We start from the raw sequence: 27385 nt of genomic DNA on the forward strand, positions 1-27385 counted from the left end.
GTCACTACCACCTGCCCTCGATCTCCCTCTGCCTAGTAAACCATTCCTTCTCCTTCGGGTCTCAGTTAAAATATCACTTAAATTAAAAAAAACTTTCCCTGATGGCTGCCCCTCCTATTGATGATTAGGTTAAGGTCTCCGATTTTAAACTCCCTTAACTCCTTACACTTCTTCAACCCACTCATTACTCTTTTATTATTTAATGTCTGCCTTGAGTACTAGACAAGCTTTCTGGGGGCAGAAATCCAATCCTTTCTTCATCTCTTCATAACCCAGTGCCTGGCACAGAGCCTGGCACACAGCAGGTGCTGAGAAAATGTTTGTTAACCGATTTACCTGGATTCCTACTGATTTCAGGATTAGTGTTCTACCCCCACGAGGCCCTACAAAAGGGAGGTTCTGCAAATCTTCAAATCTACAAAAACCAGTCCCACGTGGCTTGGGGAATCCTCCCCATTCTGTGGCATTCACTCTATAAAGATGCGATTTTCCCACACATGTACCATGAATGTGGACTTGAACTCATTCACAGATATATGCTGACAAATTATTCTGAAGGCACAGCACAGAATTTTAGTCGCAAGTCCTGTGATGTGGACTGCTGGAAGGGAACCCAGCTTTGGATAACAGTGTCTGATTCTGGGCTCTGTTGTACAGGAGGCTGCTGCATGATGTCACACGGGCTGTCCGAGCACCGTCACCACTGATCATGAGGGCCCAGGGCCCTAACCTCAGAATCATCATCTGAAGTCACCAAAAAAAAATTAGTTTTTCTCTCAGTGTTAGAATCTTACATTCTTTCTTTGGTAAGTACAGAATTCTTATTGATTCACTCTTTAACAGAAAAATATTCATTCCCTACCTTAAAAAAAAGCTTTTGCTCTCTGTGAAAAACAGGAGGTAGAAAACACTTGACGTTGGTCATTTGAGGATTATCAGAGGAATAATCCCCCCTATTTCCCAAGTCTAAGTCTCCATAAAATGCACCCCAATTTCAGACATGTTAAATTGTGGGGGAGCAAATGCATTCTAGAATTGACGAAATGCAGTAAACACTATAGAAAAACTCATTGTTAAAATAGTTTAGCAAAGTCATTTAAATATAGCTTCTGTAATTCTTTGTGACTGGAATCCTCTGGAGACATTCATGCCTATAAGTATACAGAGAACTGTGGCATGTAAATTAAGCAAACATCAGAAGATGTGCTGGTTAAAAAAAAAGGGATTAGCATTCGAATATCACTATGCAATGTTCACCTACTTGTCTCCACCCCTGCATTGTGTTCATTTGAGCTGAGGTGTGGATGTGGCCAGCGTGACTTACCAGGCCTCTTCACTGAGCCCAGGAATGGCTGATCTCTGCTGGGTACCTGACGCAAGGCGTCCTCTGTCACGTCAACTGTGAAATGGAAAAGATAACACACTGAACCAGAGACCGCTAGTAAGGAGTATGCGATTAATGACCGCTAAATGTAACGGTGGAGGGGGGTAAGAAGGAGAAATACAATGTTCTATGATCACACATCCTCTGTGTGTGTGTATTACAAGGAAAACTACATAACTGGACAGTATAGGAAATTTCCACTGGCCCACATACATGGAGAAAATAGGTCAATTCTGCAAGGCTATTCAGATTCACATGAGCTAAAGGACATTCAAGGAAGAAAATTTTACTCCGACAAAGGGAGAAGAGGGAAATGTATAAAGAGGTGGTGCGAAAAGGGGAGAGAAGATCACAGGTTTGCCCAGGTGCTTGAAACTCAACTCTACTGCTTGCTAGCTGGGTGATCTTGGGCATTTTACTCGACCTCTCTGAGCCTCCTTTAACTCACCTAATATGGGTCTAATGTAACCCACATGTTAATGACATTGTGACAATAAATAAAATGACAGCTATGAAGCCCTGGGACCCTATGTGAAAGAAAACATTCATAAAAGGCAGCTATGAATATTATATTCATTTAAATTGCTTTCTGCAGAGGCACATTAAATTGTGGTCTTAAATCACCAAACACTCAAAATTGTTTAAAGCACCGTGAGCTGTATTTTAAATGTTCCCTTACATTTGGTAGCCCTGTATAGCTGGCTTTTCTGCCCATATATAACTAATATTCCAAACTATTCAGCTCATCTTTTAAGTAAAGACACTTGATTAGCTAGGCTCTCTACAGAATTTTCTTATGCTATTTCCCCATGAGGAATGACTAAAACTCCACAAGAGTCTCACTTCCGCCCTCTCCAAGAAAGACCGTGAGTCCACAACCTACATCTGGGAAGTAAGGCACTGAATTCTGCTAACAATTCCACCTCAGTAATCATCTGTTCCAAAGTTCTTCCCAACTCAATGGCCTAATTAACTAAGGTTGAGCTTTTTATTAACATATGGTGCTTGAAGGAACTTCGACCCACAGAAACCTGGTGTTTGACTTGCTTCTCTGAGTCCGACCTGTGTCACGAATGCCAGTTTCAAGGGTAATAAAGGACTAGCTGTTTGCTTATTGCAAACGGAGGCGGTGCCATGTCATTACCTGACTTTTACCTCTGCGGGCCACTGAACCCTGGAAGAGAAAGTGTGCAGCCCACATGTCAGTTTTTAGAGTGAATGGAATAAAAGGATCTATATTTCCAAACTGAAAAGCACCTAAATTCTACTGGCGTATTAACTAAATGTCAGTTGTTTCGGAAACATGAATGTGGTCCCAAGATCAAGGTGATCAAAGTGTAGGTCAGGTGCTGAGCAGGTGCATGCAGGCCTGTCCAGATTCTGCCTTGGTGAGCAGACTGTTCTCTCTGATGGTTTCTGAGTTCCTCTTTATCAATGTGTTACATAAAACATGCATCGGACACAAGGCAGAGGCCACAGTACTTGAGAGTTCATGTTTCTGCTTGTTATCAGATTAACAGTGTCCCCCAACATTCTTATGTGGGAGCCATGGCCCCCAGTATGTCAGAATGGGACTGTATTTAGAAATAGAGCCTTTAAAGGGGTCAGTTAATTATTGACGTGAAGTCATATGGGTGGACCCTAATCCAATGCCTGATGCCCTTGTAAGAGGAGATTAGGACACATTCACACACAGACTAAGGGGCAAGCATGGGAGGACACAGGGAGAAGGTGGCTATCTGAGAGCCAAAGAGAGAGACCTCAGGAGAAACTAAACCCGCTGACACCTTGATCTTGGACTTCCAGCCTCCAGAATTGTGAAAAAATCAATTTGTCTTGTTCAGGCCACCCAAGCTGTGGTATTTTGTTATAACAAACTACTACACTGCCCCACTCCCTGTGCCTCTCAATCTTATGTCCTAGGACCAAGCAGGCAACAAATGAATGAAGGAGACAAAGAACAAGATAATGGAGTGGTACAGACAGTGGTAAACAGGAGAGAACATGTTCTACCTACAGCCATCAAATTTTAAAACTTTAAAATACAAAATATATTCATGGCTTAGTTATGCTGGTGACCCTTCAGCTGCAATCCCTGGGCTAAACTACTGCGAGCTGACATTTAACAACAATTGACATTCAAAAACACCCACTATTGAGGCTTTCAACAAATATTAATTGATCAGGTACTATAGGCCAGGCCCTATGCCAGACACTGGGCATAGCAGTGCTGAGTAAAATAGGTGTCTTCTCTGCCTTCGTGGTATGTGAATGGTCTGGACTGGAAGTCCAGGCATAGAGCTAGGCTAGAAATACCAAGTTGAAAAGACAGAGTTGCTGCCCTCTAGGAGAGTACAGATTAGCGGGGTACAGAGATGCAATGAGAACATTCTAAAACGATGTGACCCTGGCTTAATATGCAAGAGGCAGTGGAAAGTGGGAAGATGACTCCAAGTCCATCAAGGTTAATCGAGAAAGATGTGAGCCACCTCCTGAAGGATCAGGTGCAACTTGTCTGGCAAACAAGGGACAATGGACGAGGAGAGGTCACTTTCTAGACAGAAGGAACAGCTAGTTCCTGGGTCCTGGGACATGAGAGGGCATGGCATCTTTGGACAATGACATCTAGTTGGACTGAGGTGGGCAGCGGAGAGCAGCAAGGCGTGCCATTGAGCAAGGCAAGGAACCAGGAGCTCACGTCTTACTACGCAGTGAACCACTGGAGAATTTTAATCAGGAAGGTGACACTGCCAAAACTCCATGTGAGAAAGGTCACTCTGACCACAACTCAGAAGGGGCTAAGGGCAAGGCAACCAGCAGGAGAAGATGAAGGCAGGAACCAGGGGGACGCACAGAAGGATGCTTGGTGGTCAAGGTCGGGGATGCGGAACTGGAACAGTCATGGGCATTCAACCATGGCCCTGGGTGACACTGCCCAAGGACATTATGTGCGTAAAGAGAAGCCCTAGTATTTTAAACTGGGTACTTTGGTAAATGAAAACATGCATTTCTTAAGAAGCTCTTCATTTCATTTATCTCACGTTTCACGTCAGGAAACTAACCCTACTCACTCTTCCTACCCGTCAAAGCCGGATGTGACGGTAGGGCAGCTTCCTCAGCTGTGAACATGACAATAATGGCACTTTCCTCACAGGGATTCCTTGAGTTCATTAATACAAATACATACTTAAGTGTGACAAATGTTAGCAATTATTAAAGCAGAAATAAACTTTAAAGAATGCATAATTAATGACTGTGCAATTAACACTCCTCCCTCTCAGGGACTATGAGCCAGATTAAACCAACAACCCCAACCACAGAGTAAAAACTTCTATCAGTAATTGTCTTGGAAAGGAGCAGCCTCTATCTCCTTGATCTCACCAGAGTTTGCCCACAGCCTCTTAGAAAGGGCCCTCATATTTGTGCATGATCATGATTTTAACTTTATAAAATGCTTTGTCTCAGGTAACATTTTTTTCAAAGATTAAAGACTCAAGGGACTGTGGGACCTACAAGGGGAGACTGACTGCAAAGGGGCACAAGAGAACTTTCTAGAGAGACAGAAATTTCTGTCTTGATTGGGGCAGTGATTCCAAGGCTCTATGTGTTCCAAATATCACTTCAAATGCGTGAACTTTATTATATGTAAATTCAACTTTGACAAAGATTGACTAAAAGTGAAAGAGATGGAAGGTAGGAGGAAGGGGAAAACAGATTTGCATGAAAGAACTTGTCCTAAAACTTTCAATTTCCACCCTGGCCGAGTGGCTCAGTTGGTTGGAGCATAGAAAGGTTGCAGGTTGGATCCCCGGTCAGGCGCGTACCAGAGGCAACCGATCAATGTTCCTCACACTGATGTTTCTCTCTCTCTCTAAAAACCAATAAAAACATATCCTCAGGTAAAGATTAAAAAAACAACCAAAACTTTCAATTTCTAAAAACATCATCTCTTTGATGGGACGAAGCTGGCTAGGAGTGTAAAGAGCTTGCTTGTGCAAGAGTCATTTTGAAAATTCACCCTCATTTTCCTCATCTAAAGAACAGTACTTTCCACTCCTAGTTGCACTGGACAAGCTGCCCTCTTGTGGCTCTGATATATATTTCCTGAGCACAAAAGTCGGCAGTTATTAAGCTAATAGGGTGGCAATCCCAGCCTGCGCATAAATATTTCTCAAGGTAACTGAGAGAGGGGCTGCTGGCCACTTCCACACAAGAGAGCACGTGGGCCATCATGGGCTGTGTGGCAGCTGAGCTTTAAATAGCTAAGAAAACAGGGTTGCCCCAAAATATGTATGGTCTGAGGTTGATGAATTCAAAAGACACTTTATCTCCATTTAAATTGTTGGTTAATTTTAATGTACCATAGCACACACTTTCACTTTTGCAACACAGAATCTGCATTTCACAAGCAAGCATGTGTCTCAAACGGGGTGAGTGCAAAGAGCACAACTGAAAGTCCTACCATCTGTGAATATTACTCAATAGTCCCAAGGTATCTTTGCACAAAGAAAGAAAACAACAGCCACGCAAATACAACCCAAAACACTGGGTTTTATTAACATTGGCAAGTGAGGGACCTAGGTGTCTTGTGAAACGTTAAGCGTTTGTTTAATAAAAGGAAAGAAGGAAGGACTGAGGGAGGGAAGAAGGAAGTAGACAAGAAGGGGGGGAGGGAGGGAGGATCAAACAGTATCTTTCAAAAGCTGCACGGAAAAGGGAAGACAAAAGATGGTACACGCATGACCTCAAAAAACGGCGACATTATCTCCTTAGGAAGCAGTTGATCTTCATACAAGGCCTTTTGTAAAAGAAACGGAGAGGAAAGATAACAATGTAGGTGAAAAGCAGCTGCATTTTAGCTGCTGAGGTGTTAAAAATTCAAGTCCAGATCAGTAGTATGAGGCTGGGCGAAATTAACTTCCACCAGGGCTACGCTCACTCCTGATGAATGACTGCTGAGTCCATGTTCTAGAAGAGCAATCTTTCTTTAAAAAAATATATAAATATATATATATTTTATTGATTTCAGAAAGAGGAAGGGAGAGGGCAAGAGAGACAGAAACATCAATGATGAGAGTGAGTCATTGATCGGCTTCTTCCTGCATGTCCCCTGCTGGGGATCAAGCCCCAATCCCAGGTATGTGCCCTGACCGGGAATTGAACCACGACCTCCTGGATCATAGGTCGATGCTAAATCACTGAGCCAAGCCCCCCAGGCCAATCTTTCTTTTTAAATCAAGTCATGCCCAGCCAGCATGGCTTAGCAGTTGAGCATCGACCTAGGTAGGATCCAGGAGATGGAAGTTCGATTCCCAGTCAGGGCACATGCCCGGGTTGCTGGCTCCATCCCCAGCAGGAGGCATGCAGGAGGCAGCTGATCAATGACTCTCTCTCATCATTGATGTTTCTATCTCTCCCTCTCCTCTCCCTCTCCCTCCCTCTCTTGGAAATCAATAAAAACATATTAAAATGAAGAAATAAAGTCATGTCACTTCCCTTCCCCAAACCCTCCAATGTCTTCTCCTCACACTTTGAATAAAATCCAAAATCTTTCCCAGGGCTCCCTCCAGGGGCCTGCATGGTTCTCTCTACTCCATTCCCTGCCTCCATCTGGCTCCCTCGTTCCCTCTGGGCACACATGCCACCAGCATCCTGGCCGCTCCTCCAGACCAGCTCTTTCTCACCTCCCTGCCTTAGCTCTCAGGGCGCTCTCACCTGGAATTTCCTTCCCCAGACACAGGGCTCTCTCCCAGCTGGATTCAGGTCTCTGATATCACCTCCAAGAAGTCTTGACCATTCTTTGAAAACAACCCTCCAATCACTAACCGGGCACTCGCTCTCCTCTTTTCTGTCTTCATTTTTCGTCTTTGCATTTATTAGTATCTGAAATTACATTCTGTGCTCGTTTTATCACTTTTTGTTATCTCTTTGCCCTACTGAAATGTGAGCTCCACGAGAGAAGGGGCTTTTTCTCTCTAAAACAGAGCCTGACACTAGCCAGTACTTATTATTTGAGAAAAGAAATAACCCTGCTTGGGGAGATGACAAACCCTAATAAAATATGTTCCAACACTATCAACAAGTCCTTCCTTAGGTCTACCTCAAGTCTCTCCTATCGCAAGGAAAGCTCATATCCTCTCCTTGAATCCCAGAGTGATGGACAGGAGTTGATGAACATGCTCTGTTAACGAATTCTTTAGGATCGCAAGCTTTTGGAAGGTAAAATGGGGCTTAGTTATAACCTACTGCAGCCCTTCTGTTTTGAAGATAAGTACACAGGCTCTGAGAGGGTGGCTGGTACCTCCAGGCACACACAAAAATAGCAACCATCAGTAAACACCAGCCCACTGAACGGGTGTACAGTGCCTGCCTCGTTCATCTCCGTAATCCCGGGGCCCAGCACGGTACCTGGCACAAAGAATGCACTCAGCACCAGTGCGGCCCATAACGGCTGCTCAGTCCTGCTCTAAGAGCTCCTTCAACTGGCCCGGACTTCCTCTCATCACTGTCTCAACTATAACTTCCTATTTGAGAGCCCTTTCCAGTTGCTGTGTCATGTGTCACTGTTTCCTGTCCTCTCTCCTTTTAGTGTGCAGTTTGACAACATATGAGCCCCAACAGTGTATCTGAGGGCTGGTTTCATTCTAACACAATTCAAATAGCCCATCCTGGAAATATCAAGGAAAACGTGGGATATACAAAGCAAAAAAAAAGAAAAAAGAGAGAGAGAGACAGAGGGAAAGAGCTGGCAGTGTACCCGGCCGTGGCCACTGTACTGCCAGGCAGGAGCCCGGTGTGGTTCATGTTTGCTTTCTTCTAGCACCTAGCAGTGGGCCTGGCACACAGGCATGGCCCATTTGTTGGGAAGAAGAGAATGACAGCGCAGATCTAGTTTATACGCAGCCTTCAGTGGTCCGACAACAAGCAAGCTCACTTTTTAGCAGCTTACATGTGCACAGTGCCTTCCATTCTCAGCACTTTACATACATCTCCTCATTGAATCCTCCCAAGACGAACACCCCACCCGTGAGAGAGATGCTACAACCCTGAAAAACCAAGTCGCCTGCAGGAGTCAGTGAGCAGGCAAATCTAGACTCTAGTTTCCAACGAGACCCTCTGCAGACTTCCTTTCGTCCAGTAGGTCTGTGTACCCATATGCTCTGCTGAAGAAACAGCAATGCGTTTGAATAGGGGACGTTGCCCCAGACCCCGCTGGTGGTATTAGGCAATGCGGAGCGCACGCAACACATTATCTTTCTAAAATCTGAAATATTCTGGATTCCAAAGCACATCTGACCCGACGGGTTTCGGGCCAGGATGTCTCAGGTTTACCTTCACACAGAGAAGTAACGTGTCCAAAGTCACACACGTAGGCGGTGGCAAAGCTGAGCGTGCAATCCGGGCAGTACAATTCTGCGGGTGTGCTGAAGGCACACTACCCTGCCTCTCTAATCGATGAAGCTGGTGTGACCTGGAAAACAATGACTGCCTCAACTGTTTTTCTGATGTGACTCCAAGAAATAAGATTCAGGGAGGTGAATGGTGGGGCAGACTTGCGTTGTCACCCAGGAAGACCAGTTAGGACTAGCTATGATCCCAGCTAAATGGGGGCTCAGGGCTGGTAACCTGAGCACAGTGGACTTTCTAGGAGGCCACATCCAGGAAGAGGGCACACAAAACTTTTGGTGATCAAAACATTCACCTCACTGAATGCCTCCCCAGGAGCTTCTGGGCAAAGCGGAGGCAAACCTTCTAGGGGTCTGGGATGATGTCTGCATTCTTCCATGCACGCTGCGAAGTGGGGTGGGGGAGCTGTAGGTGGAGAGGGAAGCTGTGTGAGCAGAAAGGGGGGGCATGAAAGCACGCACTCATTGCAGACTGACTTCCCTAACGTCCAGAACGCAGAGCAATGATCATTGTGTTTTGGCTTTTATTTCTATCACCCAAACTAATTATTTGTGGAAATAAAAGATACTAGTTCATTTGGCCCAGCAGTGTTCTTATTTCACCAAGAACTTGGGGCGGGCTCCATTCTTCAGATCTCAGTTCAAATGCTACTTCCTCAGGGAAGCCTTCCCAACACCCCAAATTAAACTGCCCCCCACCCCTTTCATTCTCTCTCACATCTGGTATAAGTCTTCTCTTGCAGCACTCATCATGATCTGCACTTAAACACTTATGAATTCATTTGTTCACTGTCTGGCTGTCCCCACCAGACTGTAATCTCCATGACTGCAGGACCCTTGTCTGTTTGCTCACCTCTGCATCCCCAGCATGTAGCACAACACCTGACACATCCTAGTAGCTTCATAAATATGCGTTGCATGAATGAATGAATGAATGAGTTTGAAGTTAACAAAAGAAAACCAGGTGTTGGCAGCACCTCCCCAGTAGACCCACCTGAGGTCTTCTCCCACCTCTGAATTGTGAAAGACTTACTGCCTGGGCAATTCTTGGAAATTCATCATGTGCTGCCCAGTGACATGTTATGTCTACATTTCTGGTTGGTTACTTCACTCTATTATTCTTAGCATTTAACTTTTAACCTGTTTAGATCTTGTCTTCCCAGCTAGATTAGGAGCACACTGAGTGGAAGTCATACTGTCTTGAATTTCTCAAAGCTCCCTAACCAGTGTTTGGCATCTATGCTTTTTTTTGTGCTCAAAACAGGCATTACTGCAGGTGGGAAAACTGGAGCCCCAAAGTACAAGATACTGTCAAATGAGAAATTCTGAAGCGAACATTGGGGAATTTGTCTAAAATTTTTTTAAAATGAGTTGAGTGTCCAGGAAGAAAGACTGAGTGTTAAATATATAACACTGGTTATAACTTTTTTACATGAGTGACCAACACAGAGGCAGAGAAAATCTTAATTCAGCAAAGTTCTTTTTTAGCTACATGAAATATCCCTTCTGCCATCCTTCAGGTCCCACCCAAATCGAGAAGGCTCTTGGTGGCACAAAAGTAGGATTTTTGTTGCTTTGCCAAGTCAGGCCCTTTATTACAGGGTAGAAAAAACACTTGTTCCTGATTTCTCAATTCCTCATTCCTGCTGGCAGCACAAAATATGGCCAGCCATGACTCTCAAGCCCAAAAAACCACAAATGAAATAGATAACTCGGTATTCTTTCAAATCAATATTTCAAGCAGTTTTTAATGTTCACTCTTTCTTCCTTCCTTTTTTTTTTTTTTTGGTCAAATTATGTGTGATAGATGCTAATAAATTATTAGCAAGCAGATCTGTGAATCATTCACCCATAGCCAGGCACTCACTTTCAGGCATTACTCTGTTCTCATTTTCTGCCCCAACCCTCCTAGAAGCACAACAGTTAAAAACCAGACTAGTCAGCTGAAACGCTGTTGTCAAAACACAGCCAAACCACTCAGAATTTTCACAATTGTTAGGAATGTCCTAACATGGCCAGGGTCACTGACAGTCAAAGGTTTCACCAACATCACCTGCAGAATCTGAATGCACGCCACGAAAAGTGCAGAAACACCCTGAAATGCTTTAAGCACTAAGGTCAGCCCTTAAAATGCAAGGGCATGGAAATTCTGAGCTGTGCTCATGGCCACGCTCCCCAAGGCACAGGTGTCCCCGAGCAGCGAGGTTTCGCATGGCCCAGGACTTCCTCCCCACCCTTAGATGACCAAGAGAGCTCAAGGCAGTCTCTGCAGGGTCAAGTTTTTAAAAACCTAATTGGAGCCTATAACCAATTCTTTGGGTGGAATGACAGAGGCCCCGGCTCTCCCAACTCGCCGCAGTGCTGCCCTTCTGTCACTCGCAGGCCCCAGCTGCTCCTTGACCCTCCCCTATCTCCTTGTGCATCTCAGGTTTGATATAGTCTGTAGAGCGTACTGACCTAAGTCCTCTCTGACTGCTGACCACCACAACAAAACAGAAGTTGCTGCTATTCCCTTTCATTATTTGCCATGTTTTTCACACTGGCTTTGTGCCAGACACTGTATTCAAACAGACCCCGTGTCTGGTTTTAATCCTACAACCAGACAAGGTGGGAACTGCTATGCCCGCCTTCAGTGAAGAAAACTGAAGCTTGGGGAGATGGTCTTGTTTAGAGATCAGACGTCTCTTGTCATTTATCCAATGAGTAACACTCATTAGAGGGCCACAATGCACGGTCTGCTCTTCTGTATACAGGGGTTGGCAAAAGGAGGTTTACAATTGTGAGTACGTGAAAGTTTATTTATTAATTTGTATTCCATACAAACAACTGTAAACCTACTTTTGCACACCCCTGTATTAACTCGAACCCTGTTTCTTCTACTCTAGAATACACCAAATTTCACATTTTAACATCTCTCAAATAGCCATTGTGTATACTTACTGATTTTTAAAGCTAGTATTAAATCAATTGCATATTTTACAATCTCTAATCAGATGACAATAGGGAGTAAGCCCTTGAGATATCATCTTCAAGATCCACTAGATTGGAAGGTATGCAAAGTCAACAGAAAAAGCTCACCTGGTCTGCCTGGCTCCCAGGCTGTAAGGTTACGTGATTAAAGAAACAGTGTGACTATCAAAAGGAAGGGTGGGCCTCCTGTGGAAGCCTAGGGAAGGCCGGACAGGTCAAAGCCCGCAGCGCACACTGAAGCGAGGATGGGGAGAGGGACTTTGGGCATTACTGGACTTCAGAAGGAAGACAAGATCAGTCCACTGTGAAACATCCTGGGGTTATGCCAGGCCAAGGAAGCTCTAATTCCATGCTTACCCAGAGGTCTTCTCAATATGACCTCTCCCTGTCCATCCAAGGTTGAGATTGAATGTGCTCATTTCCCAATGTAGCCTTATTTTCAACAGTCAACAAATAATGATGGAGGGCCTGCTCCAAGCCATCATTGCGCAAGATGTTTGCCCAAATCTTTGGCCTCTGGGCCTTATAGTAGGAGCGCTTATGCCCACAGTGCTCTCAGAGAGCTCCTCTTCTGAAAGGTGGGGATCCCTGCACTGCAGCAGTGTTTCTCAAGCTTGTTCAATCACCTGGGGAGCTGTTAAAAACCAGATTCCTGGGCCTTGCCTTGGATCTTCTGCATCAGCACCACCAAAGGAAGGGCCTAGAAATCTCTCATTTTAAACCATGTCCCAGTAATTCTACTCATTAGACAAGTCTGTCAACTACAATTCTCTGGCAACTGACTCAGCCTATTGTGGTTGTGGGCCCAGTAACAGGCAATATATTCAATGAAATGCGATAAAGTGGGGATTCAGAGTTTTAAAAAAATGTTTTGAGAATTATACAACAGCTTTTCTTTTCAAACCAAGGCCCCCTTTTCCACATTCCTTTGCCCACAATCCTACTTAGTGAAGTGCCAGAAACTTAGATCCTGTCCCACTGAAATTCCATCTGACATAATATTCAGAAGCTCAGTTAATGTTAGGTAGCCCATGCTAATGTTAATAATCTGAAAGCTAACAAAACCTTTAGCCCAATGCTTTCAGCAAATGAGCACTCAATACTTTTTTCAACAGCCTGGCCTGTCCCTTTCCAGGCCAGAGCCTAGAGAAGTTTTTAGGTACACAATATGTTGTTCCTTACAGTGGACAACATACACACATACACATAACTTGCCCACAAAATGCTGCCTTCCTCTTTATGACTAATCCCTGGAAACTGAAAACTATTTCACTGACAATATAGGGTGTCCTCCAAAAATGTATACACACACTTTGAATAATTATAAGGGCAGTGTTTATTAAAATACAGTTCATTTTCAAAATTGAGCTATTAGCAGTTAGAGCATGTATACATTTTGGGGGGGAACCCTGTATATGTTTTCACACTGAGTAGTACTAGTTCAATATATAGGACTGCTCAGAAGCAATATTCTTCTTAAAAGAGACAGCATCAATAAAGAATTCATTCCAAGGGGTGAGAGTCATATTTGTTGGGTGAGAAAGCTTCAAATGCGATATCCCAGAGAGAGGTAAATTCATTGATAAGGCAGCATGAACAAGTAGTTTAAAACTATTCAAAGTGAATGAATTCGTGTGTTATATTAGATTGGCACTCTTTCACCCTTGCTAAAGAGAAAAGTATATTTTAGTGTGGTTACTGACCTCTGAACTGTTCACCATTCAACTAGGCTGGCTTCAGATAAATCCTTTTTGCTTCATAAATAGCACTTAAGCAATGAACACTTTGATGCTCTGTGGTGTTTTTCTTTTCATTTTAAAAAAATGATTAAATGGCTGTAAAAGCTATAAAATGCTCTCCAAACTTTGTGGCTGTGTTGTAATTATGCAGGATCACCAGAGGCCAAATTCTTAAAACAGTGAAATACCTTAGATATCTATTAGTTTATGCAGATAAGAAAACAGATTAAGACAGATGACTTGCCCAAGGTCACACCACTGGTCAGTGTTCATCTCCACCCAGACCTGAGGCCTTTCACACATGCTGACCTCCCATCTGGTCTACTCTTTGGGCTTTCCTAATACAGAGAGGTAATAAACACTCCTCCCAAATAACCAAGGCTACTCCTTTTTTTTTACTTATTTTTTTTATCCTTACCTCAGGATATGTATGTTTTTATTGATTCGAGAGAGGGGAAGAGGGGGAAGAGACAGAGGGAGGAAGAGAGGGAGAGAGGAAGGGAGGGAGGGAGGGAGGGAGGGAGGGAGGGAGGGAGGGAGGGAGGGAGGGAGGGAGGGAGGGAGGGAGGGAGGGAGGGAGAGAAACATGGGTGTGAGAGAGAAACATCAATCGGTTGCCTCCCTGTACTGCCCTGACCAGACACTGAACCTGCAACCTAGGTATGTGCCCTGGTCAGGAATCGAACTCGCAACCTTTTGATGCATGGGACAATGCTCCAACTGACTGAGCCACCCAGTTACTTCATGAAATTAAAACAAAAGAGTGACAACACTGCTGAGGAACCTCTCCTAGTTACGACCTGCAGAAGGGCACATTTACAAGTGTAACTGCCAGATGGGTTTGAAAGTTATGAAAAATACAAGGTGTACAGGTTGCTCGCTCCTATGGAGCACAGTGAGGTCACAGTTCCCACACTACAGTTAGGTCTGACCATTTGACTTGGCTCTAGCCAATGGATGGAGAGGAAATGATGTGAGCCATGATGATGCAATGTGGGCCTGGGCCTAAAGATCTCCCAAGCACTCTCCTCTGGCTGCTTCCTCCTCTGGCTGGCTGGGAGAGCAATGCCTAGGCAGCCCTGGGCGCCAAGGACTGGAAAAAGCAAAGCCGCTCTCAGTCTGGATCTCCAAATAAGTTTATGGAGGTGAGTGGCCCCACCACCCTGCACACACATCAGGAATGACAAGAAATAGATTTCTGTTGGGTAAGCCACTGACAAACTGGGGTCCAGGTTACTGCCACTTAGCCTATCCTAATGAAAATAAGGACTCTCTGAAGACTGGGGAAAGTATGGCTTTAAAGTAAGAGAAATAATAGCACAGGTAACATCTGTTGTTTATCATCAACCACAAAACAGGATTTGGGGAAGAGTAAAACACAGACTAACGAGTTTCCTTCTAGAATAGAAGAAAAATCCCTACCTTGCTTTCAGAACACCTCATGTATAAATTGCTTTTTGAAACACAGAATGCCTTTTTCCAAAGGAATAATGTTAGAAATGATCTTCACAACCCCAAGCCCTACCAAAAAATCTTTTTGCCCAAATGCAATAGAAATGATTCTAAAAGTAACACCAGTCTTGTGGGCCTCTGAGGCCTGAGGATCCTTGGTGAACAGAGGGAGCGCAAAAAGGGGCAAAGGAGCTTCTAAGCAAGAGGCCCAGGGCCTCAAGGCCTAGAAGGGGGGCCCTGGCATGGGTGGCTCGGGTAGGTTCAGTAGTGGGAGTGGGGAATGGGCAGGGGCAAAATCCATTTGTGCACAGATGCAAAGTTCTTCCTCCTGTACTTTACCAAGGGAGGCAATGAATCCAGCTAGGCTTCCAGGGTTTCTGATTTGATCCCAAATGGCAGTTTCATTAATGAGCTGTGAAGTCCCTTTCTCATTCATCCTGAGCAGCCCCAGTGATGTTAAGCAGTACTCAGCACGACACTGGATACTACAAGGCAGTGTGGTTAAGAGCAGGAGGACGTCAAGGGCACTGACACACATCTGCACGCCAGCCTTGGAGCTGGAGCAGGGGCCTTGATGCCTCTGCTGGACTGGACATTAACCTTTTACTTGCTGGCTATGGGCAGGCCCAAGGTTCCTGGAGAAGGGACTAGGGAGTCCGGGCTGGTGGTGATGGGTGGGGACACACAGGAGGCTTGGGACAGCAGCTACCCACCAAGAGGTACAGAAAGACTTCAATCTTTTAAAAATCAGCATGGCTGTTCCAGAGTGTACAACTATCAGCCATGGTGAGAAGGGCAAACTCTGGAAACAGACCTGGGCTCAAATCTGAATTCTATTACAATCCAACTGTGTGAACCTGGGTAACTTATTCCTTATATTCTCTGAGCCTTAGTTTTCTTAACTGCAAAATGAGGGTGAGGACACGGATATGAAAGCACCTGATACAATGTCTGGCGTTTAGTAGGTGTTTAGTGAAAGCTAGCCTCCCCAGCTCACATCACCTTCACAGCAAGGCCAAAACACAGAGGTCAGGATAAAGGAAAAACAGAGGGGAAATGATAAGATCACAGAATGACAAGGACACCGGACTGAGGTGGAGACAGAAGTAAAAAACGCAAAAAGGAATCTAGAGGAGGAGCTACACACTGTTGAGGAGAAATGCTTCAAAAACAGGGCAATGTGCCCAGTGGGCGGTATTACCAGCCAGACTAGGACTCTGGGTTAGCCAGGTGCTTGTTCTCGGAATGTCCCATGATATCGAAACGGGGCTGTGGAGCCAGCTCTGAGGCCAACATCTTATTATTATTTTTTAAATATATTTTATTGATTTCAGAGAGAGGAAGAGAGAGGGAGAGAGAGATAGAAACATCAATGATGAGAGAGTCATTGATCGGCTGCCTCCTGCACACTCCCGACTGGGGATCGAGCCTGCAACCCGGGCATGTGCCCTGACCGGGAATCGAACCCCGATCACCTGGATCCTAGGCGGACACTCAGCCGCTGAGCCACACCCGGCCAGGCTGAGGCCAACATCTCAGTTCAGATCCTAGCTCTGTCATTTACTAGTTGTACGTAAATCATTTAACCTCTCTGTATTTCGTTTCTTCATTTATACCTGGGAATAATCATAGTACCTGCCTTCTGGCTCATAAGGATAAAGTGAGTCAACATAAATAAAGTGCTATCTGGTAAGGACCATACACCTTCGCTATTCTTTATTCTTCTCATTCATTGGTGGCACCATGAAAAGAACACTGGACCCAGAGACAAAAGCTCTGCCACTTCCTAACAATGCAGGGATTTTAGAAAAGTTACTTAAGTGTCTGAATCTCAGAAGTTATCTATAAAATAAAGGGATTGCATTATAGCCAAAATTTATTGAGCACTTCGTATGTGCCTATTATTGTATATGCTGTAAGGTTTTTTTGGTGTTTTTTTAAAACATGTCTTTACTGATTTCAGAGAGAGGAAGGGAGAGGGAGAGAAAGAGATAGAAGCATCAATGATGAGAGTCACTGATCGGCTGCCTCCTGCACGCTCCCTACTGGAGATCAAGCCCGCAACCCAGGCATGTGCCCTGACAGGGAATCGAACCTAGATCTCCTGGATCCTAGGTCGATGCTCAACCGCTGAGCCACACCAGCAGGCCTATACTGTAAGTTTTTTCACTTAATGTTCACAATGATACTTTGCTGAAGATTTCTTATGAAGTCTATTTTTCAGAGAAGAAAGCTTTGCCTTCAAAAGGTTAAGTATCTAGCCCAAGGTTAAAAGGTTGGGAAGAGGCCCAGCCAGGACTTCACGCCAGTTCAGAGAGACACCAGGTGGTCCTACTCTCTTAAACACTGTGCTCTACTATCTCGGACCCCAAGATGCTGTAATGGCACTGCAAGTATACCTGAAGGGTATCTCATACCAGGCTAAATCCCAAGTGGATCAAATATTTAAATGTGAAAAATTAAACCATAAACGTTCTATAAGAAAGCATAAGAGAATTCCTTCATAACTTTGAAATGAGAAAGACCTTTCTACTGTGATTCATAAACCAAAAGCCATAGTAAAAGCCTCATAATTTCAAGTTTATACAATTATTTCTTAAAACCACAAACAAAATCAAAGGATAAATGATCAACAGGAAAACATCCATAATTCACAACACAAAGAGTTTGTTTCTGTAATATATAAAATGCTTATACTAATCAACGAGAAAATGATTAATAAGCCAATTTTAAAAATGGGCAGAGAATATGAACAGATAGTTGACAAAGTACAACTGAACTCTAACTTTATTAAAATATGCAAATTGAAAATAACTGAAATACCATCTCTCATGTCAGATGGCAAAAATCCATAAGTTGATAGTAACATATTCACATGTTAATATGTTGGCAAAGATGTGGGGAAACTGATACTCTCATAAATTTCTTATGGGAATAAATGCATATTGTTACAACCCCTATGGAGGACACATATATTTTATATGTATCTATTATAATTACTATTGCATGTACTCTTTAACCTAGCAATTCTATTTTGGGGAATTTATCCTATAGATTTAATACTTATTAATTTAATACTTTATTAATATTTAATACTTGCATTATGACATAGGTACAAGATAATTTAGTTGACTTTTTTTTTTTTAATTGCAAAAGACTGGAAACAAACCAAATGACCATCAACAGTGAATTAGTTAAATAAATTATGGTAAATATATACAATGAAATACTATGTCAATAATTTTTTTAAGTCAATGTGGAAGCTCTCGGTGCACTGAGAACGAGAGATTTCCAAAGCGTATTGCCAAGTGAAAAACAAGCTGGAAAACTATTCACCTAACAGTCTGCCTTTTGTGGGAAAGGGGGAAAAGGAGTAGAAGCTACAAGTATATTTGCCAGCATATCATGAAGAAATTCCCAAAAGGATAAGAAACTAAGAACAGTTAGTGCCCATGCCCAGTTTATTTGAATAAAGCAACTTAATAAAAAAGTGTTGTGTGTTCATTGTGATGAATTCTTTGTTTATTTCACTCTCCTATGAAACTCATTTATCCATGTAAAAGTACATTATTATTTGGGTGTCCCAAAAAATGTATAACATGCTTTGAATAATTATAAAGGCAGGGTTTACTAAAATACATTTCATTTTCAAAATCGAGCTATCAGCTGTTAAAGTGTGTATACTTTTTTTTTTACACCATGTATTAAAATTCACCACAAAATTGTGAAAGTGTTTTCTATCCCTAGCAAGAACTGAAGAGGAGAAAACCTGATAAGCATATATTATATGCATTTTAAAAAGACGTATAGCCCAGCCAGCATGGCTCAGTGGTTGAGCATCGACCTATGATCCAGGTGATCGAGGTTTGATTCCTGGTCTGCCTGGGGTTTCGGGCTCCATTCCCAGTAGGGGGTGTTCAGGAGGCAGCTGATCAATGATTCTCTCTCATCATTGATGTTTATATCTCTCCCTTCCTCTCTCTGAAATCAATAAAAACATACTTTAATAAAAAATAAAGCAATAAAGATATAAAAGGACATGTAAGTCCAACCCAATTATCTCTGGGTTGTGGGATTAAAAATTATTTTTTATTTTCTCCTTTGTGCTCCTCTCTGATTCTTTAGTGGCCTGCATCATTTTATAATTAGATTAAAATTTGTTCTAATAAAGTGAATATTATAAAGAAGAAATTATCTTCAGTGGTTAAGAAAAGAAAGAAATTCTGACTTTGAGGGTGATTACAAACTGGAACAGTTTACTAATAAAGATAATTGGAATTTCTATTTCTGTAAGACTTTATAAAAATAGTATTCGACAGCTTTGGTTTAAATACTCATTTGTTAAAAGCTAAAAGGTCAATCAGATGATATTTTGCCACAAAGCTGTCATAGCAACTGAAGAGCAATATTTAGAATATTTTTCCATTAAAAAAATTAGAAATGCTGACTGAACGGGTGGAAGAATCTAGATTGTGCAAATGGTCTTCAGTTCTGCCACCTTTCTGTAGCTGTTGTAGGTTATTAGACTTCTGACATTTAAAATCTTCTCTAATAATGTAAGAAGCTCCTCCTAAAGTGTCAACATAGAACATAATTTCATTATTTCAGAAATAGCCTGGGCAAAGCTGGTACCATGAGAGAAACAAGCTTTCTAGTAAAAAAAAAAAATTGAAAAATCAATTTTAATTATAGTTTTTCTAAGAAACCTTGAAGACTTGTATTTGCTTGATTTCAGTGAACATCAGGGGACCCACCCTACTGAGACAAATTAAATCAAGGCAAGAAAAAATTTCCAGATTCTAAAAAATTCAAAGATATCACTCCTTCCAGACTGGTAGACAAACTTGGATGCTGTAGGTCTGTTTGAGAATTTCATAAGTAACTGCAGGATCATATATGATAGGAAAGGAGAGGAAAAGAGTGAGATAGCTACAAAAATATTAGAAGTATAATTGAAGGGAAAAAACAAAATTAAGAATAAATCATACAGGTAACAAAGATGATCAGGTGGTCATTCTTCTGTGGGAGCTAAACTGGTTCTCAACTGGGGTCACTTTTCTACCCCACCCCTGAAGTTACTTGGCAATGCCTACAGATATTTTTGGTGGTGGGTGCTACCGGCATCTAGTAGGTAGAGGGCGAGGGATACTAATAAACATCCTGTAATGCATGAGACAACATCCTTCAACAATTGAGTACCAACTGTGCCAGGGAAGAAACCCCTGACCTGGGGTCGGTGGGAGGTACACGTGGGGAGGGTACTGGCCCCACAGAAACACTATAATTCACAAAGGGAACATTATTACCACTGCTGCCTATATGGAGTCTCCCCAGGTTACCTGGCCTTGGAACCTGAGTAATGGCTTTGTCTGTAATCTGCCTCGGGCCACCTGATCAGGGCCCACTGTGTGCCAGGGTGACCAACCCCTGCGGGTTTTCCTGGGACTGTCCTGGTTTTAGCACTGAGAGGACTAGTGAAGCCACTTTGTTGGCCAAGAGCACAGTGCCATTTGGTCATTTGGAATTTTTCTCTATTGAAGAGAAAAGTCTGGTTTTCTTCATGGTTTTCTCTGTGCTTTGACTCACACATAACAAGCTCCCAAAGGGCAGGCTGCAGGAGGGGGAAAAAGGGTTTGATCTCTCAGATGCTGCATCTCTGTGCCTGGTGGCTACCTCTTGGCAAATAGCTCCAGTGAGAAGGGTGGAGTCCCTTGGGGTCTCTGACTTGTCAGTAGTTCATCTTGTTGTATCCCCACCCAGTTACTCCCACCCAGTTCCCTGTCCAGGTTCTCCTTTGGATAGGAGCCCGGGGATACACTCCTGCCCTGGAGGTCCACACAGCTTGCTAAGAGAGGGTGTGCAATCGGCATGGGTGGAGCCACCTTCCTAAACTCCTCCTGGGGCGGCACCCCAGGTGATGAAATGTATTTCTTGAGAACAGAGGCCTTTCCCCTTATCTTTCCTAGATTATACTCCCTCATCAGTCTATTTCTTATAAATGGGGAACATATTCTAACTACTATCTATCCTCTGATCAGTGGACATACTATATAGGAAAGCATTTCACAAACTGTAAAATACAAAATACATGTAATGGATTAATGGCATAATGAGAAATGGTTTATGTTTAGGTTCAGCTTATCTTTCTTGATGAAAATTTATAATTGCCATGTGGCAGACACTGTTATAAGCACTGTGCAGGTGTTAACTCATGTAATCTTCACAAAAACCTTATTTTATTATTATTATCAGGCCCATTTTACAGAAGAAGAAACTGAGGTAGAATGATATTAAATAACTTTCAGATTCATGCAGACTGGCTCCAAAGTTAACACTGGATGTTACCTGCAGGAGAAAGAAGGGAGTTGCTCAGATAAGGTGCCCCTGCTGTAATGAATCATTAAGTTGCAGCCCACCCCATGCATTTGGTGGGCTGAGGGTCATGTGTTGGAGTAGAAACCCTGAGTAAGTCACTCATGAACACATGACTGTGCTCTTAGTTCCTCTGGGCCTGCTTCCTGGAACAGCTTTCCTCGAGTGCTGAGCCAACAGATGGGACCAGTTTCAGTTCTGGGAAAGAGGCTAAATTCCAATCACTGTGTCCACACTCTAGCTCTCTTGCATGCTAGTGACCCCAGCCTAACACATGCCAGCCACAGAGACTTCCTCAAACTGAGAAATGCCTGCTCACAAAGGAGGGTCCTTGAACAACAGCCTGTTTACAGACTAAACACCTTGCCGGCAGCCTCAGAAACATCCAGGAGCTAACAGTTTCTTGAAGACAGTTCTAGAAACAGCTCATGTGACAGTCCAAACAGATGCAGAGAATGTAATAGGCATCTGGTCAGATTCTATGAAAAAATGAAGATGTTCCTCTCTGCCACTTATTTTCTCCATTTTTTAAAATTATTTTTTTTAAAAACTCTATGTTCCCTTTCCTGATCTTCTCTTATGGTGTTTCATGCTTTTTTAAAAAAAGATCTAGCCCAGCCGGGCATGGGTCGGCGGTTGAGCCTCGACCTAGGATCCAGGCGATCAGGGTTCGATTCCCGGTCAGGGCACATGCCCGGGTTGCAGGCTGCAGCCGATCAATGACTCTCTCATCATTGATGTTTCTATCTCTCTCTCTCCCTCTCCTTTCCTCTCTCTGAAGTCAATAAAAAAATATTTTTAAAAAAAGAGAAAAAAAAAAAGATCTAAAATAACCTTAGAATTACAAAGAGACAGGAATGTAGCCAAACAAGAAACCAAAAGCCCCAATCTCAGCCTTATCACAGACACTTTCAAACTCTGGGGTTTTCTCCTACTTCAGCACAAATCTTATGATTAGATAGATGCAGTACCATTGTGCTTTTTCCTGGTAAATAAACCAGCACACACGCTGCGGATCCCCCACCCCCACCCCCACCCCCACACTTAGCAGGTATTTGTTGAATAAATGGTCTGCCTCCCTCTGACTCCGTTTTCTGCTTCCATTCACTTTCACTTTTCCTAGCTTTTTCTTTCTACAACTGTGCCTAGTGTCAGAGCCCACTTAAATTTCATTGTTCTTACATCTAAAAGCGTGTATGTGGGGCCTTTTCTATAATTTTCTCTTTCACCTTAACTTCTAGAGTTACCATGCTACTTAGGGTACCAAGAGGAAAGAAGACTTAACTTCTCCATTCCTCAGTTTCTCCATCTGTAAACGGTGCGAGAACAGTCGCGCTGTGAGGATGGACAGAGATAATGCTCATAAGTTACTTGGCACAATGCTTGTGCACAGTGCACAGCTCAAAACATCCCGGCTGCAATCAATGAACAAAAACCTTCAATAAAACAGGACGACTAATTCAGGTTGTCTCTACAGTTAAAATTGTGTAACTTTTAAAAATGATGATGAAAAGTAAGGTCTGACTTCAAGGAAAACTAGATCCTTCGCTGGGCCCGTTGTGTGGCGGCTGTTCCAATCAGAGCGCTTCACCACACACGTGGGCAAATCCACACTAACAAGCAGCTCTGGGGAAAACCTATGACGCGTTTTCCCCTGCGAGTCTCTCTTTGCTGCTCCCCCCCCCGCCCCCCTGCACGCCCCCCCCCCCCCAAGTGATCTTGGGAGTTACTGTGTTGGGAAAGTAGACTTTAGGGTAATTACTGACCATCAGGAATACAAGGCATTTCCTCCTACCCTGATTGTTACTGTGCAGAATATCTTATGCAAAATCTAGTTGTTGTTGTTGTTTTAAACTAAGAAATGTTTTTAAAGTTCTCCCAAATTCTAATTCTTTTTAAACACCAACATGCTGACTATCATGGGCTTATCTCCACTAGGAAATCTCTCTCCACTAAACTTTGCTTAGTTAGCAAAGTCCAGTGATTCCACCTCATGGATATTTTCTAAATTTGTTTACTTTCACTTTTAAAAAGACAACCCTAGAATCCAAGTGACTGACCTTTTGTTTTTCTCGTTTCCCTCCTCCAAGTCTCTAATACCTTCCCTCAGCTGTGAAAGATATTCAAACTGCACAACAAATGAGGAACCTAAATTCTAAGCCCTCTTTCTGGTTTCAGGGCTCCAAGAACTCCCGAGAACACTGCAGGATAACCTTTGGGTACGAAATGAGGAACCTCAGACACAAGGCACGTAGAGGCCCTATGACCATAAGCACAGTGACAGTTGATTCACAAGTTGGAAGGACAAGGGGCTTGAACCTATGGTTGCCAGCACCCCCAGTGAGCCAACCAACTGAGGGCTGTGCTCACTGTGATGTCAGCCACCCTCCTCTAGGCCCTTCCACACTGCTCGCCCTCCTCTGTAGCGGAGCACTGCCCATGGCATAGCAAAGCAAGAGAGCCATTCGTGAGCACCCTCGGTCCTGTCCTCCTAATTGACCAGCTCCACGGTCCCACCCTTGCCCCACTGCAGGATTCCCATGAGGATCCCAGGAGTCCTCTTCTGAGGGCATCTACACATGCAGCAAGAACCTGGCTCTTGGCTTCAGAGAGATGCCAAGTTTGAATCCTGAATCTACCTTTCCTGATGATGACTGAAGCCCATCTCAAATACAAAACTGCACTAATACCAACTACATGAGAATATTGGATTTCACGCCAGGTAGAGTCCAGTGTCTGGTATACAGCAGGAGCTCAAAAGAGGTAGTTATTATTTTTTGTTATATGTTAGAACCCATGGTCTACATCATGAGCTCTCAACAAGTGGTTAAGAACAGATTATGTTAGAACTTAGCTTTGTCTTTTAATATCAAATTAAATCACTTTTTTTTTTTTTCCTCCTAAAATACATTACTTGACAAGACAATGCTGAATCACTAACTCTTCAGGAATATTATCGGCCTCAGAGCTGAGTGAGCTGAGACAGAGTGCCCTAGAAGATTCATCAATCATCCACTTCCCTACAGAGAATTTTGTCAGGCCTGGGAAGCAAATAGAGTTTCATGATTGTGGCCATAAATGATGCACTTGAACAAGGAAACCAACACACAAAAATGACCACATCTCATTCTTGCGGATCAGGCACTGGAGTACTATGAACAAGCTATTATGGAAGGTTAAATTGTGGTTTGCATTCCTAAGATTTACTCAAAATATTCCGGCTTCAGAATATATTCATTTCTTAAGTTTTCACATATTTTTCAATTAGGCTCAAAATTCACACATATTGAAGAATAACCTCCTATCACATCATTCTAGGGTCTTAAAAGGAGTTGTAAGCATGTTTCCTGTTCTCAAATACCTTTTCCTCACTGGTGTCATATAAGCACGTAAGCTAAATAACAATACAAAACAGTGTTTAAGGAACAAAATAATTGGCATGGACACATTATACGATTTTCTCTCCTTGTCCTCTGCACCCCTTTCCTCTGCTGGAGGCTGATCCATGTGGACTTGTCTCTCTTGCTCTCTGGCACCCCATGAGTTAAGCCAACGTGGGCGCAGGCAGAAGATGAGAGGCTGGGAGCAGAGAAGGTCAGGACATTTATCACCTGGGTTGCCTGGCTTCCGGGTGACAGCAAGGTGGCTCCTGCCAAGGCCTCCTCCAAGTAACTATTTTCTCTGGGTTTTTGGCAGTACTTCACAATCCCTTCTTGGTTTCTCTAAACCTTGATAATCCCTTTAATAATCTCTCTTCAATTACCCTGTTGAGAGTACATGTTTCCTATTGGGAATCTGACTGATAGAGCTGCCTCCGCTTCCCCCCACAAAAGATACAGCCACTCCAGAAACTAGTTATTTGTTTCAAAACAACTTCACTGAAGTGGCTGGGGAAAAACACCTTAATTTAGGGATGTGTCACCAAGATTTCAAGCTCTTAGGACAAATACCTAATGACTGCCTGCGATGTGTCAGGACTGTGCTAGGTGCTGGGGACAGGTGGGAACCAAGGCCTCACACACTAAAGGGGAGGGAAGGACCATCCATAGGTAAACAAGATCATTTCAGACAGTGGTAAGTGCTGAGAGGTAAATACAGTAGGGAAATGAGACAGAACCTGACAGGGATGGGGGACAGAAGGCCACTCGGAGATACCTGTACTGAGAACTGAACGAAGCACTGAAGGAAGCCTAGAAGAGATGTGACGGAAGAACAGTCTAGGTACACACGAGGCAAATGCCCGGTGCAAATGTCCTGCAGCAGGAACGAGTTGGTTCACTTGTTTTGTTTTTAATTCCAGGAACAGGAGCCTGTAGCTGGAATCTGGTGATACAGGCAGAGGAGAAAGCCGAGTTGGGGAGGAGGCCAGAGATCAGGTGGCAAAGGGCCTTAGGAGCCATGGTAAGGAGTTTGGGTCTTATTTTGAATACAAGGAGATGCCACTGGACAGTGCGAAGCATGGCAGGGGGACATCTGGGAAGATGAAGAATCAGAGAGCATCAGAGATGGCTGGTTTGGTTTCTTGGAGGAAGACTCCTCCCTGGTTGGTACAATCTGCTTGGGAGAGGATGGGGGGACACTGAGATTAAGTTATCTCCTCTTTAGAAGAGAGCTCAACAGCCTGCCGACAGAAAGCGGTTTAATGCCCTGCTGGACCTCTCTCCTTGCACCGCAGCACCTCAAATTCACCATATGGGACACTGTATTTGTTTAAGGTGTACAACACAATTATCTGCTATCTGCACATAATGTGAAATGATCACCAGTGAGCCTGGTTAACACCCACCACCACTCATAACTATCTGGAGTCTCCATGTCTCGCCCCCTTTTTTCTGTCCCCACAGCCAGCATCTCAGTTCAGGATCTTCACTCAGACTCTCACTGGAGCTTCCTTACAGGGTCCCACCCCCAACTCTAGTCCTTGTTGCCAAAGTGATCTTTCCACAGCTGGGATGTGACTGTGTCACTCACTACCAACTCGTTAGCCAAGCACACCAAGTCCTCTGGGATCGGTTCCCGGACCCTCCGTAGCCCAGTGTCTGGTCCCAACTCTATCTTTCCGTACTTGGTCTGACCCAACTATTCCCTACAAACTACTGACATTGCCTGAACACATTATTCTGGCTTCTCGCTGTTTCTTGTGTCTATACTGGGCCTTCTGTTTGTTTCTTCTCCAACCTTATGCCCTGCTCTCAATTCCTGCTCACTTATCAAAACCATTCAATTGTCACTTCCTCTAAGAAGTCTTTCCTAATCACAATCCTCACAGAATACATTGTCTCATCCCTGCCCCTGCCCACACTAGACTCTTCCAACTTCTATCAGGGAACCTATGACATTTATTGTCCTGTTTATAAACTCTCCCCCTGGACTGGCAGGAAGCACTTAAAAGGCAGGAGCTTTGTTCATCTTTGTATTCCTAGCACCTATCAGAGAGCCCAGCACAGAGTAAGTATCTAATGTGTACACATAAATAAGACTTTAGTAGAGACAGGGAATGTGCCCACTACACAAAAAACAAAGTAAGAGAACAGAAACTTCGGGATCAAAGGCTAACTGCAGAGTGGGGCAAAGAGCAAGAAAAGGTACAAGGAAAACAAAACAAGGTCAAGGCCAGGCACAAGGAGAGCAAGGAATTTAAACACTAAAATAATTTTAACAACTGGCAAATGAATGGCAGCTCTGACAGGGCCTTCCAGATACAACAGCAAGATAGTAGACAGGGTCCTTGAGGACAACGTTGGATACTTTATAAAGCCAATAATAATAACTTCATAATCAACAATTATCAACAACTGAGTTCATCTCATATGCCAGGTCCTTTACATGGGTTATAATTTTTAATCCTCACAACAACGCTATTAGGTAGGGACTATTATTGTCCCATTTCATAGATGAAGAAACCAAGGTTAGCAAGTTTAAAATACTAGTCCAAGGTCACACAACTAGAAAATGGCACATCTGGAATTCAAGCCCATGTCTGCCTGACTCCAAAACCTGAGCTTTTAACCACAAGCACTACGGTGTTCATAGCATAAAATATTATTTAAGTGCTTTATAAT

General features: G+C 43.4%; 1 protein-coding gene across 1 annotated transcript in view; it reads right to left on the minus strand.

Moving 5' to 3' along the window:
• Positions 1-27385, minus strand: part of RBM47 (RNA binding motif protein 47) — a 137711-nt gene that overhangs the window by 77019 nt on the left and 33307 nt on the right. The window contains exon 2 of the mRNA XM_081123506.1: positions 1325-1399. The gene's annotated coding sequence lies outside the window, so the exon portion shown is untranslated. The remainder of the gene's footprint in view (positions 1-1324; positions 1400-27385) is intronic.

Source organism: Miniopterus schreibersii (assembly GCF_964146895.1).
Source record: "Miniopterus schreibersii genome assembly, chromosome: 1".
Taxonomy (NCBI): Eukaryota; Metazoa; Chordata; class Mammalia; order Chiroptera; family Miniopteridae; genus Miniopterus; species Miniopterus schreibersii.